Source organism: Bos taurus, chromosome 16 (assembly GCF_002263795.3).
Source record: "Bos taurus isolate L1 Dominette 01449 registration number 42190680 breed Hereford chromosome 16, ARS-UCD2.0, whole genome shotgun sequence".
In the NCBI taxonomy this organism is placed as follows: Eukaryota; Metazoa; Chordata; class Mammalia; order Artiodactyla; family Bovidae; genus Bos; species Bos taurus.
Genome location: NC_037343.1, coordinates 42,358,678 through 42,370,757, shown reverse-complemented (window position 1 = coordinate 42,370,757; position 12,080 = coordinate 42,358,678).

Sequence of the window (12,080 nt, the reverse complement as noted above, 5' to 3'; positions counted from 1 at the left end):
CCTTCTCCATCCTGGTACATGGAAGCCTCTAAATAAATAAATGTTTCCTGAAATACTGAGTGAATGACAGTAATAAAGCTATCATGTGCTAGGCATTGTTCTCAAAGCTTAACTACATTATTATTATTTTAAAAATTATTTTTAATTTATTTTTGGCTGTGCTGGGTCTTGGTTGCTGCGTGGGCTTTTCTCTAGTTGCGGGGAGCCGGGTACTCTCTGGTTGCAGTGCACGGGCTTGTCATTGCAGTGGCTTCTCTCGTTGGGGAGCACGGGCTCTAGGGTGCTTGGACTTCTGTAGTTGCAGCACATGGCCTCAGTCGTTGCAGTTCTGGGCTCTAGAGCATAGGCTCAATAGCTGTCATGCATGGGCTTAGTTGCTCCATGGCGTGTGGGATTTTCCTAGACCAGGAATTGAACCTGTGTTTCCTGCAATGGCAGACGGATTCTTTACCACTGAGCCACCAGGAGAGCCCTAAATACATTCTTTTAAGCCTCAGAAAACCTCAGGAATGGTGTATTAAGATCTTTTTTTTATCATGAGAGAGGAAACTGAGGTTGAGGGAGATGCTTACATTTGCCCAGGGTCACCCAGCTAGTTGGGTTTCCTAGGTGGCGCTAGTGGTAAAGAATCTGCCTGCTAATGCAGGAGATATAAGAGATGCGGGTTCGATCTCTGGGTCGGGAAGATCCCCTGGAGGAGGGCGTAGCAACCCTTTCCAGTACTCATGCCTGGAGGGTCCCCACGGACAGAGGAGTCTGGCGGGCTACAGTCCATGAGTGTCACACAGAGTCGGATGCGACTGTAGCGACGGCATGCTCACACACCCAGCTAGTAAGTGATAGAGCCACGGTTCTTACCTGAACTGCTTCAATGCAAGTTCTGCACCTCTTCTGTGTCTTTGCATGTCCTGCAGTGCCTTGTACCCTGGAGTCTCAGTTAATTGGTCTGCCCTGGGGAGTGGGTGGGTGGTGAGGGAGGGGGAAGCAAGGCTGGGGGTGTGGGTGCCTGAGAAGGGAATTTTAGAAGCATCGAGAATGACACAGTCTTCACCGCTTCCTCAGTCCCACCAATGCTCTTAGGCAGGGGCTCCTGGGGTGGCTCCCAAGAGTATGTGAGCGACCAGGCCGGCAGTGGGCCCAGGGAGGTGGCTCAGGGCTAAGGAGGTGGTTCCAGGTAGGACAGTGTGCTCCTTGCTGGTGGTGCTCTAACACAGGAAGCAGAGAGCCTGAGACCTGGCCGAAGAGTCAAGCAGTTGTACATAGAGGAGGTAGGTACCAAGGGTTGGGCACTGCCCTTGGCCTTAGCATTGGGCTGCTGCCCTCTGGTCTTCTAGGTTAGGAAGACCAGAGGGCAAACCGTCTGCTCTGTGCCCTCCAGCACCCCCAGGAGGCCAACTCTGTGGAGATAATAATTAAACCCACTTGTCTAACCTGCTCTGGCCATGTGGGCTGAGGTTTCGGGTCAAATCTGCCCCTGCCCGCCCACGATGACACAGGAAGGTCCATCCTCAGGTAAAATTTCTCCTCCTGTTCCCCCAGGTGCCTACCTCCATTTTCTGTGCTGCTTGCTGTCCTCACCCAACCACTGAATCTGAGTGCCCACATCAGGGATATGAGTGACTCTGCTTCCTGAACATGTGGCTGGGGGAGACTTCAGTCTCTTCAGGGAGGCAGAGCCCCTCCCTGCCTTCAGGATGAGCAGCATCCGGAGCTGAGAGTTACATGTGTTTGTGATACAGTCCCCTCTCTGTGTTCAGTGAGGGGAGGCTGACGCATGTCAATGGTCAGCTAACCCCTGACAACCACAGTGCATTGAGGGTAGAGATGGGGTGCTGGATGGAACTGATCAGGAAGGCTTCCTGGAGGAGGTGATGATGAGTCATGATTAAGGCTTCCAGGAAGAGGTGGCCATGAGGCTGATGGTTTTCTCAGAAGCTTGAGGTGCTGGTGGACAGCTGTTCCCAATTTGCCTAGCTGGAGAAAGTCCCTGGGATGCTGCCCAAGAGTGCAGATGAAGTTTTCCCTAATCAATGTCATTGGCAACGCAGCACACAACTGCAGCACTGAGGCAGGTGTGCTGAGGGCTGTCACATCACTGCCAAGGTCAAAGCCTGAAGAATGAGAAACCCTGACACTTCCTCACGGAGACACAAACAGGAGGGGAGGTGGGTATTTAATCAGCCAAGGCTGCCAATACCTAATCAAGATGAATGGCCTTGAGAGACAAGGCCCAGGGAAGGCATCGTGTTGGGAGAATGGGAAGACTGCCTTGCTTCAGGCTGCACTGAAACTGGGGGATAGCAGGTGAGGAGGAGCCCAGATGTGGGGTCAGAGGTCATCAGTGAGGGCCTTCTAGCCAATGCTTATCCTGGCCAGAGACCTTCACTGAGAACCTACTGGGTGCCAACTCTGTCCTAGGATTCAAGATGAATGGGTATGCCCTTGCCTTTTAGGCTCATAGTGAACTGGTGGGGAGCACACATACATGTTTTATTCCGACGTCATCCTGAGTGTCATAACAGAGGCACAAGAGCTGTGCAGAGATTACATTCTCCACTCCCCACTGTCGCAGACTCTGATCAATTCACTGGCTAGGATAAAAGCCTCTTTCTCACCTCTGCTTCTCTCTGGCGCCACCTGCACGCAGCTATGAGAAGAGACAGTCAGTTACAGTTAAATGAGCGAGAATTATGTTCCAACCCTCCACTAGGCTCTGGGGTGTACTGGTGAGTGAGACCAGTTCCCTATCCTCAGGAATCTTACAGTCCAAGAGGAAAGACAGACAAACAAGCACTTCCGACATCACTCATGGAACTTCACTGTGAAACACTCGTGGAGTCTGACAGCACTGGGTTTAATTCAGTTCAGGCTGTATCACTCACCCTATGGATGTGCTCAGCCAAGCCATGAGCTTCCAGTTCCTTCTCTACACAGGAGGATGATAGTATTTGCTTTGTAGGGTACTTTTGAGTTTAAATGAAATATGTTCAGAGAATACTTAGCATGGTACCTGGGATGTAGCAGGCACCTCTTGTTGTTATTTTGTTGTTAAGTCATGGTTGACTCTTTCCAACCCATGGACTGTAGCCTGCCAGACTCCTCTGTCCATGGGATTTCCCAAGCAAGAATACTGGGGTGGGTTGCCATTTCCTTCTTCAGGGGATCTTCTTGACCCCGGGATGGAACCCCCATCTTCTGCATTGGCCAGCAGATCCTTTATCACCGAGCCACCTGGGAAGCCCAGACATTTGTTAGAGTCCCCTTTCCTCTCTTACTGATGAATATTTTAGAGTGTGGTTGTTTCTGTATGATCTCAGACTTCCCCACTAAAGGGCAGAAGACCCACAGCTGACATCATGGTGTTCTTCACAGCACTGGAGCAATACCTGGTACAGTCATTCATTCACTCAACAAACATTCACTGAGCATCTGATGAGTGTCAACTGAAACTGTGTGTGCTCAGTCGTGTCTGACTCTTTGTGGCCCCATGGACTGTAGTCTGCCAGGATCCTCTGTCTTTGGGATTTTCCAGGCAAGAGTACTAGAGAGGATTGCCATTTCCTGCTCCAGGGTATCTTCCTGACCCAGGGATTGAACCTGCATCTCTTGCATCTTCTGCATTGGCGGCAGATTTTTTTACCACTGTTCCACTGATAAGTGTCAGGCGCTGTGTTAAAAGCTAAAAATACAAGGTGACCAAGTCCGTGCCCCACTGGGCTTATAAAATAGTAAGGGAGACTGAAGAGAAATGAAACTATTCACTGTGAAACTCTATGTGTGCGTTGGGGAGGGGATCCATTTAGTAATTTCCTGGGGGGGGGCTCTGCTTTGGCACCCACGCAAGGTTCTATGAGGAAACCCATTTAGAACCTTTGCTCAGGAGATTGGAATCCCAGTGGGGTAACTGTGGGACAGTTGGCCCTCCCCTACCAGAGCCTAGTACCCCTGAGCTTCTGGTCTTGGGGCTTCCTCAAGAAGCCTTTCGTCTGGTCTAAATGGCTTCCTCTTTGAATGCCCCATGGTGCTGGGAGCCTGACCATTGAGCAGGTGCTAAGAGAGTATTGGATGGAGAGACAGATGGTCTTATGTACGGATGTAAGTGGCCTGTCATTCAGAGGAGCTTCAAGAATCTCTAAGTTAGGGACTTCCCTGGTGGTCCAGTGGTTAAGACTCTGGACCTGCCTGTCAATTCAGGGGACACTGGTTTGATCCATGTCAGGAAACTAGAGCCTGCATGCTGCAACTAAAGACCCAGTGCAGCCAGATAAATAAATAAAGACTCCTCATTTCCTTTGCAGGATGCGTGGGTTTGATCCCTGTTTGGGGAACTAGGATCCCTCATGCCACACAGTGTGGCCAAAAATAAAAAATCTCTAAGTTAAAGGAATTTTCAGGGCATCATATTTCCTAAGTGCCATGGGGAGTGATGCCCTCATCTCCTTGGGCTCCTGTCAGGGTTCAACCAGTGAAGGATATTCAGCAAACATCTGAAGTCTGTTTTACCAGGGTTGTCATTATATTAAAAAAAAACTTGCCCACATACATGTGTGTGCACCTATGTACACGTGTGTATGTGTGTGCATGTGTATACATGCAGGGACACCCACCCCTCTGCTTCCTCACTGACAGGGCAGTTATTGCTCTGGGTGTTCAGGATGAGCTGACAATTAATGAAACTCAATGCAATGAGCGACACCTTGTAAAACAATCTCAATTACCAGATAACCAATCTCCGTGCAATTCCAGAGAGGATAAAAGGAAACCACGGGGGCTGTGAGCAAATGATAGCCCCAAGCCGCTCGGGCAGAGCAGGGAGATGGAGCAGTCCGTTATCCTGCCAGCTCAGGACAAAGGTGGAGCATGGGGCGGGCTGCTTTCATGAGAAGAGCCATTGCTTTTCTGAGAAGGGACAGCGGGGAGGTGTTGAGCGGAAGATTAGTCAGGTGGGGAAGACTGCTGTGAAATCTGAGCCCCCAGCCCTCCGTTGCAAGCTAATCTTGTTCAGCCTGCGAGCTGGGAGAAGACCTGCTTCCTCAGGCGGTACCCCCCCCCCCCGCCACCTCCGCCCCCGGAGAGGCCAGGCCTTGCCCCAGACACCCCACTGCCGGCTGGGGAGATCTGCGGTACCCGTTCTCCAGTCCCTTGCAGAGGGTCTGATCACCCAGTCTGGCTGGCTGCTCTTGGAAGTGGCCTGGGCTGCTGGGAGGAGGGGGTCTAAGCCGTGGGAGTGGTACAGTCCACACTGCCCAGGGGTACAGTCTCCATCCTCCAAGTTTACCACACTTTCTCTGGGAGGGTTTCCTTCCCACCTCCCCACAACCTTGAGACCAGTGCTTGCGCAAGGTCACAGGGTCACAGAATGGCAGATCCTCCACCTGAATCGGCTCTTTTACTCTCTACGCAGCGCTCATTTGGTTTAAAATCTTGTTCATTTTCAATGCTTCTCCTTACAAAGGCAGGGAGGGTGGTGGAAAGTGTGATGGGTTGTTTTTGTTTTTTGTAAACCTCATTTTCAATTTAAATCTCCTTTAAAATATGGAAAGAACCACAGCTGCTTCTCTCATCATTGTCTTCCTCTCCCATTCCCTTTCCTGCCTCTCCTCCTGCTTCCCTCCCTAACCCTTCTTCCAGCTCCCCCTGCACATGGGGCCTTCTTGAACTAGTTGCCCTGTGTTTATTGAAGGAGAGGTAGAAGAAGCAGGGTTGAGGGGCCCATCAGGGAGAGCGTCTTGGGGTTACCACTGCCGAGAGGAGGATGGATGATTCTATTTGCTTTGTGCAGCCTGAGGTCATCTCAGCCGTCCCTCCAGTCTGGAACAGAAGCATGTCTCCTGCATCTTTGGCAGATATCATCTTTGGGCTGAACAGCCTCAGACAAAATTTCCTACCAAAACCCACACTGCAGTGCCTCAGGGCCCTTGTCCTCAATGTTTCTGCTGTCTGACCTGAATTAGGTTCACATCATCGGGCTTCCCGGGTGGCTCAGATAGTAAAAAATCTGCCTGCAGTGCAGGAGACCTGGGTTCCATCTCTGGGCCGGGAAGATTCCCTGGAGAAGGGAATGGCAACCCACTCCAGGATTCTTGCCTGGAGAATTCTGTGGACAGAGGAGCCTGGCAGGCTACATAGTACATGAACTCGCAGAGTCAGTCACGCCTGAGTGCCACTTTCAGTTCACTTTCATGTGTGCATCACATGTGGGACTCATCTCAGTTCCAGGATGGAGTTATGATTAGTGTCGTCCATCTCATAGATGAGGAAACCGAAGCTCCTGCTGCAAAGTTAAGCACCGTACTCTCAATATCCCTAGACAGATCCATCCTTGAGAGGTCACAGAGCCAGTGGCCAAGCTGGGATTAGAAGCCAAGTCCTCTGACTCCTCACCCAGTGCTCTTTCCACCAGGCTCTGTGGTGTGGACCAGCATCCTGACCTTGGTCCCAGCCTTGAGAAGGCAGCACCAAGATCGGAGGACTTGAGAGTCCCAACTTTCTTCTGAAGCAGAAGCCCAGCCCATGACAGAGATAAAAAGCAAGCCGAGAGGCAGGTCTGATCCTGCGGAGAGCAATGATAGCTCCCCGGGTGAGGATAAAGCAAACAAGCAGGAGGACAACGGGGAGATAATCTCAGAAATGATGGAGTGCCGGTTGCTTCTGCAACCGTGGGGCTGCATCTGGGCGCCTGTGCTGACATGAGCTCCGCCCCCGGATCCACATTGTCATGAGCTTGTTGGAAAAACAGATGTTATTGTCCTCTGTTCCCGTCCCTTTATCCCTAATAGGCACTTAAGTGCAGGAGGGGGAACAGAGAAACCGAGACAGAATTGTGTGTCTATTTCAGGCTCTTTCTGGAAGGTTGCATTTCTGTGGGATTTGGAGTTTGGGATGGACTGGGTGCGGGAAGGACCTCCACCCTTGCCCTGAGTGGTCTGGGTCAGCCTTGGGGAGGAGCTGCCCTGGCTGAGGACTGGTTCCTTCCTTCTCTCTGAGGTCCACCACCTGGACTGGACACTTAATTGACATTGGGGAAAGGGATGATGGGGACCTCTGGCCTTCTGCCTTGACTCTCAGAATCTGGGAGGTTGGGTGGGGTCAAGGGGACTTCCCGGCGGCTCAATGGTAAAGAACCCTCCCGCCAACGCAGGAGACACAGGAGAGGCAGGTTCACTCCCTGGTTCGGGAAGATCCCCTGGAGAAGGAAATGGCAACCCACTCCAGTGTTCTTGCTTGGAGAATCCCATGGATAGAGGAGGCTGACAGGTTACATACAGTCCATGGGGTTGCAAAGGGTCAGACAGCACTTAGTGACTAAATAACAGCAGCAACATGAGGTCAAGAGCTGATGAGATCAAAGTCCTGGGTTGCATTTTTGTTTGGGATTCAACCATTCATTCAGTGATCTGCTGCTGAGCACATTCTTAAAGGCAGGACCCTACACATGACAGCAGCATGCTGGTTTGCGGGTGAAAACTTTTCAGGGAAAGCGCAGTATATCCTCTTACATCAGGTCACCGTGGCTATGATTTAATGGAAGCTCAGAGGCTCTCCTGCACCTAAATAGCTCTGCAGCAACCTGCCTGGTGCCTCAGATTCCATCATCAGTCAGCCCTGTGAATGAAAGCGTTATATCTCCCAGAGGTCCTTGCTAAAATATAAGTGTGTAACTGAGGAGGGCTCACAGAGGGCAAAAAAAATCTACCTGTCGCTATGGAGAACAGGCGATGGGGCCCAAAATGAGTGCTGTGTGAGGTGGTGAGTTTTGATGGGAGACAGAAGAGAAGAGAATTGTCCAGCTCATGGGCTGCTGCCCTGGGGGGGAGAGCCTGAGGGGTTGGATGAGAGAATGAGGGATTTAGGGGAGTCAATTCTCAGAGGGACCTGTTTCCATGCACCGCTGGTTGCCCCATTCTTTTTAAAAAATAAAGATTCAACTCAGGCTTTATTTATTTATTTACTTTTGCCTGTGCTGGGTCTTCATTGCTGCATGGGCTTTTCTCTGGTTGTGGTGAGCAGGTGCTACTCTCTTGTTTTGGAGCACGGGCTCTAGGGCTCAAGGCTTCAGGCTCAGCAGTTGTGGCCATGGGCTTAGTTGTTCCATGGCATGTGGGCTCTTCCCGGATCAGGGATCGATCCCATGTCTCCTGCAGTAGTAGGCAGATTCTTTACCCCTGAGCCACCAGGGAAGCCCCCATTCTGCTTTGAGACTGACAGTACAAGACTTAAGAACTATCCTAGCCCTTCTGCACCTGTTTGGAGTATGGGGAGAACTTTAAATGCTCTGCTGACCCTCAAACCCTGGAGGCTCAGAGATGGGACCCCCTCTGTCCCCACTGGTGCCTCCTCCACATCTCAGTGGGATAGATGGGGCAAAGAAGGGGTGGATGGAGGCCCCAGTGTCCTGTCCATCCCCCATGACCCTGAAGCCTCACCTGGAGCCACACCATACTCTCTGCCTGCCTCCTCCCCTACTGGGGTCCAGGGGCTGATTACAGGTGAGCTCAGGCCCCCAGCCAGGGGTTTCCCAGGGTGGCAGAGAGCACCCTGGTCCACCTGGACAACTTTGATGAAAGGAAAGAGAGCCTAATCCTTGAGTGGGATCTGGGGAGACCCTGTTCTGCCATCCTCCCTACCTGATGGGTATTAGGGAGCTAATTAACTGGGGATGAGCCCACCTAGCAGAGATGCCCTTTGTAATCTCTTATTACTTAATATTCAGAACCTCTTTCACCTCCCTGTAGCAGAACTTCTAAAAAAAAGTCACATAATAAAGCACATTAGAATTCATCTGAAACGGTCTCCATAAAGATGGTTATTATTGCCTAGTGATGATTCTTGGTGAACGCGCAGGCTCACTGAACATCAGAGCTGAGGGAGGGCTCACCCCTCCCCCTGTAGCCCCTTTGTCCTGCTCTAGGAAGCACTCAGGAAGGGTCTCTCACCCTCCCCTCCTCTCTTCATCCCTGCCAGCTCACCTGACTTCCACACTGTCCAATAGCTTGCCACGCTTTCCAAGTGACAAGGGTTGGGTGATGACCGCTGTCCAGGAGAAAATGGAAGGAAAGTGGCCTCAAAGGCTTGCTCACCTCCAGTCACTCCTCCAGGATATATATACCCTTACAATTTGTGAGTTCTTCTGAATGGACATTACATCTCAATAAAATATTTACCCCTCCAAAGCCCTTTGTCTAGTAGAGATTGTTAATACTATTTGACAAAGGGCTTTGGGGGTAAATATTTTATTGAGATAATTGCTGTGAGGGTGGAATGGAACAAGTAGTCAAAAGCAGTGGATAATCCACAATTATTTTGGATTTGGAACTGGAATGAGTACCTCACGCACAACATGCACTTGTTTGGAACGTATTTACTTGTGTGTGTGCTTTTGTTACTATTAAAATTAATTGTAATACCACTCACCCCTGTGGGTGAGATGGCCCAGAAGCATCCCCTGGGGCACTGAAGTCCGATGGAGGCAGGATTAAGACTGTGACATGAGGACTTCCCTGGTGGTCCAGTGGTAAAGAATCAGCCTGCCAATGCAGGGGACACGGATTCGATCCCTGGTCTGGGAAGATCCCACATGCAACTAAGCCCGTACACCACAACTACTGAGCCTACCCTCCAGAGCCCTTGAGCCACAACTCCTGAGCCCAGGTGCCTAGACCTGTGCTCCACAAAAAAAGAAGCCACTGCAATGAGAAGCCCTCACAGCAACCAAAAGCAGCCACCACTCGCTGCAACTGGGGAAAGCCTGTGCACACAATGAAGACCCAGTGCAGCCAAAATAAATTAACTAATTTTAAAAAAAGAGTGGATATGTGTATACAGAGGATGAAATGGTTGGATGGCATCATCGACTCAATGGACGTGAGTTTGAGCAAACTCCAGGAGATAGTGAAGGACAGGGCAGCCTGGCCTGTTGCGGTCAGTCCAGGGGGTCACAAAGACTCAGCCAAGACGGTGATTGAACGACAGCAACAGTGTATGTATATGTGTATAACTCATTAACTTTGCTGTACAGGAGAAACTAACACAACATTGTAAATTGACTACATTCCAATAAAATTTTTAAGAAAGAGTTTGATGTGGGTCATCTCCTCCCCCCATCTGCTATCCCCTCCCTTAGCGTTGGGTGTGGTCACTGTTTATGTCACTGCAATGCACATTTCATTCCTGCTTTGGTGGGTACCAAAGTCAGGTCTTCAGTGCTTGCCACCTCCCCTTGGCATGAAGGATCAGAAAGAAACTGTCCATTGGAGGAGGGCCCGAGAGCCTGATCCCAGACTGGTGACTATGGCACCCTGTTTGGGACAAGCCCCCTTCCTGTGGCAGGTCCCCTTAGCAGGGTGCTTTTGCCCCACTCTTCCCGTCATGATGCAGAGCCTCCTACCCAGTCCCTTAAATCTGAGTCGATCCTTGACTTACTTTGACCAATAGAGGATGATGAAAAGGAAGCTGTACACTGTCCCAGCCCAGACCTCGACAGGTCTTCAGCTTCTGTTCTCCTCGCTCTGGGCGGATAGCCACATGAAGGAGGCAGGTCCAGCCTCCTGAAAGGAGAGAGGCCGCATGAAGAAGAGAGGAGCCGTCCAAACTGAGGTCCCCAGACCACCCAGCCGGCAGCCTGCACCAACCACCAGACATGTTGGTGAGGCCAGTTTTATTATTAAAATTTTTTATTCATTTATTTTTGGCTGTGCTGGGTCTTCCTTGCTATGCACGGCTTTCTCTAGTTGTGGTGAGTGAGGGCTACTTTCTAGTTGCGGTACTCGGGCTTCTCATTGTGGTGGCTTCTCTTGTCATGGATCATGGGTTCTAGGTGCACCAGCTTTAGCAGTTGGGGTGCACAGGCTTAGTTACCCTATGGTATGTGGAATCTTCCAGGACCAGGGATTGAACCCACATTCCCTGCTTTGCTAGGCAGGTTCTTAACCACTGGACCACCAGGGAAGTTCCAGGCCAGTTTTAGACCCTCCGTTCTTCCCAGCCACCAGCTGACTGCACAGGAACCCAGAAAAGATTGGCCCAAGTCATCCACCCACAGAATCATGAGCAAACACCTCCATTGTTGTTCCAAGTCACTAAATTTTGGGGTGGTTTGTCACATGGCAATTCATAATGGATGCAGTCGCTAATGCCCCCACCTGAGCACCTGCTGGCCAATGCCAGCATCCCAGGGACAAGACTTCGCCCCCAGGACTGTCCATTCTTCCATACACAAGCCCCAGAAGCAACTCTTTGCCCAAGATTTCTTTCTTTGTGCCTCCCCACTGGTTTCCAGGGCAGACACGGCAGTGCCCATTGCTCTTTATTAGTTTAATATATGTTGAAGCCTCCAAATGGATGCTGGGGCCCAGGTGGAACAGATGAAATGTGACTAAGTTCTAGGGGGATGATTGATAATGAGTAGGGACTGGAAAATCAATTGTGTTAATTCCTGGTCTGTCACTGGGACCGAGAATTAATGAGAAAATCTGTCTAACTTAATGGTATTTACACATTATACAGAGTGTGATAAAATTGTCCGCAGGTGCTGTCTGGCATTCCAATTACATAAGGCCTGCACAGCCTGAGGGGCCAGCAGGTCTGAGCTGTTGAGGACCTGGGCCAGGCATGTAGAGACTTACTCAGATGCCCCAACTACCACACTAACCTCTCAATGGGTCCGAGGCCTGGCATGGGTCTCACTGACATGACTGGTCCCTGCCTGGTGTGGGCCATCCAGCTGGCAATGTCATAAGGATGTGCTGGAGGGCACATTTATGAGCCTGCTTTGAAGATAACCACTCCAGAAGCCATGTGGCCAGTTGGACCACAACCAGGGATGGGTTCTGTCTTATGTGTTGGCATGATTTGAGAGACACAGATGGTCCTTCTGGCCCTAGCCCTCCGGCCCCAGGGTCAGTCATCACTAGGCTGTCTGACACCATAGCCATGGACCAGTCACCATTGGAAGATGCCTTGAAAAGTCTCATAGAAACTGATGGAAAAGACTGCCTCGGAGTCTGAGTGTCTGCTTCCCTGAAATTCTGTAGAAGGGCTTGTCCCCACTAAGGCTATCAGGGAGGTATCCCTGAGAACCC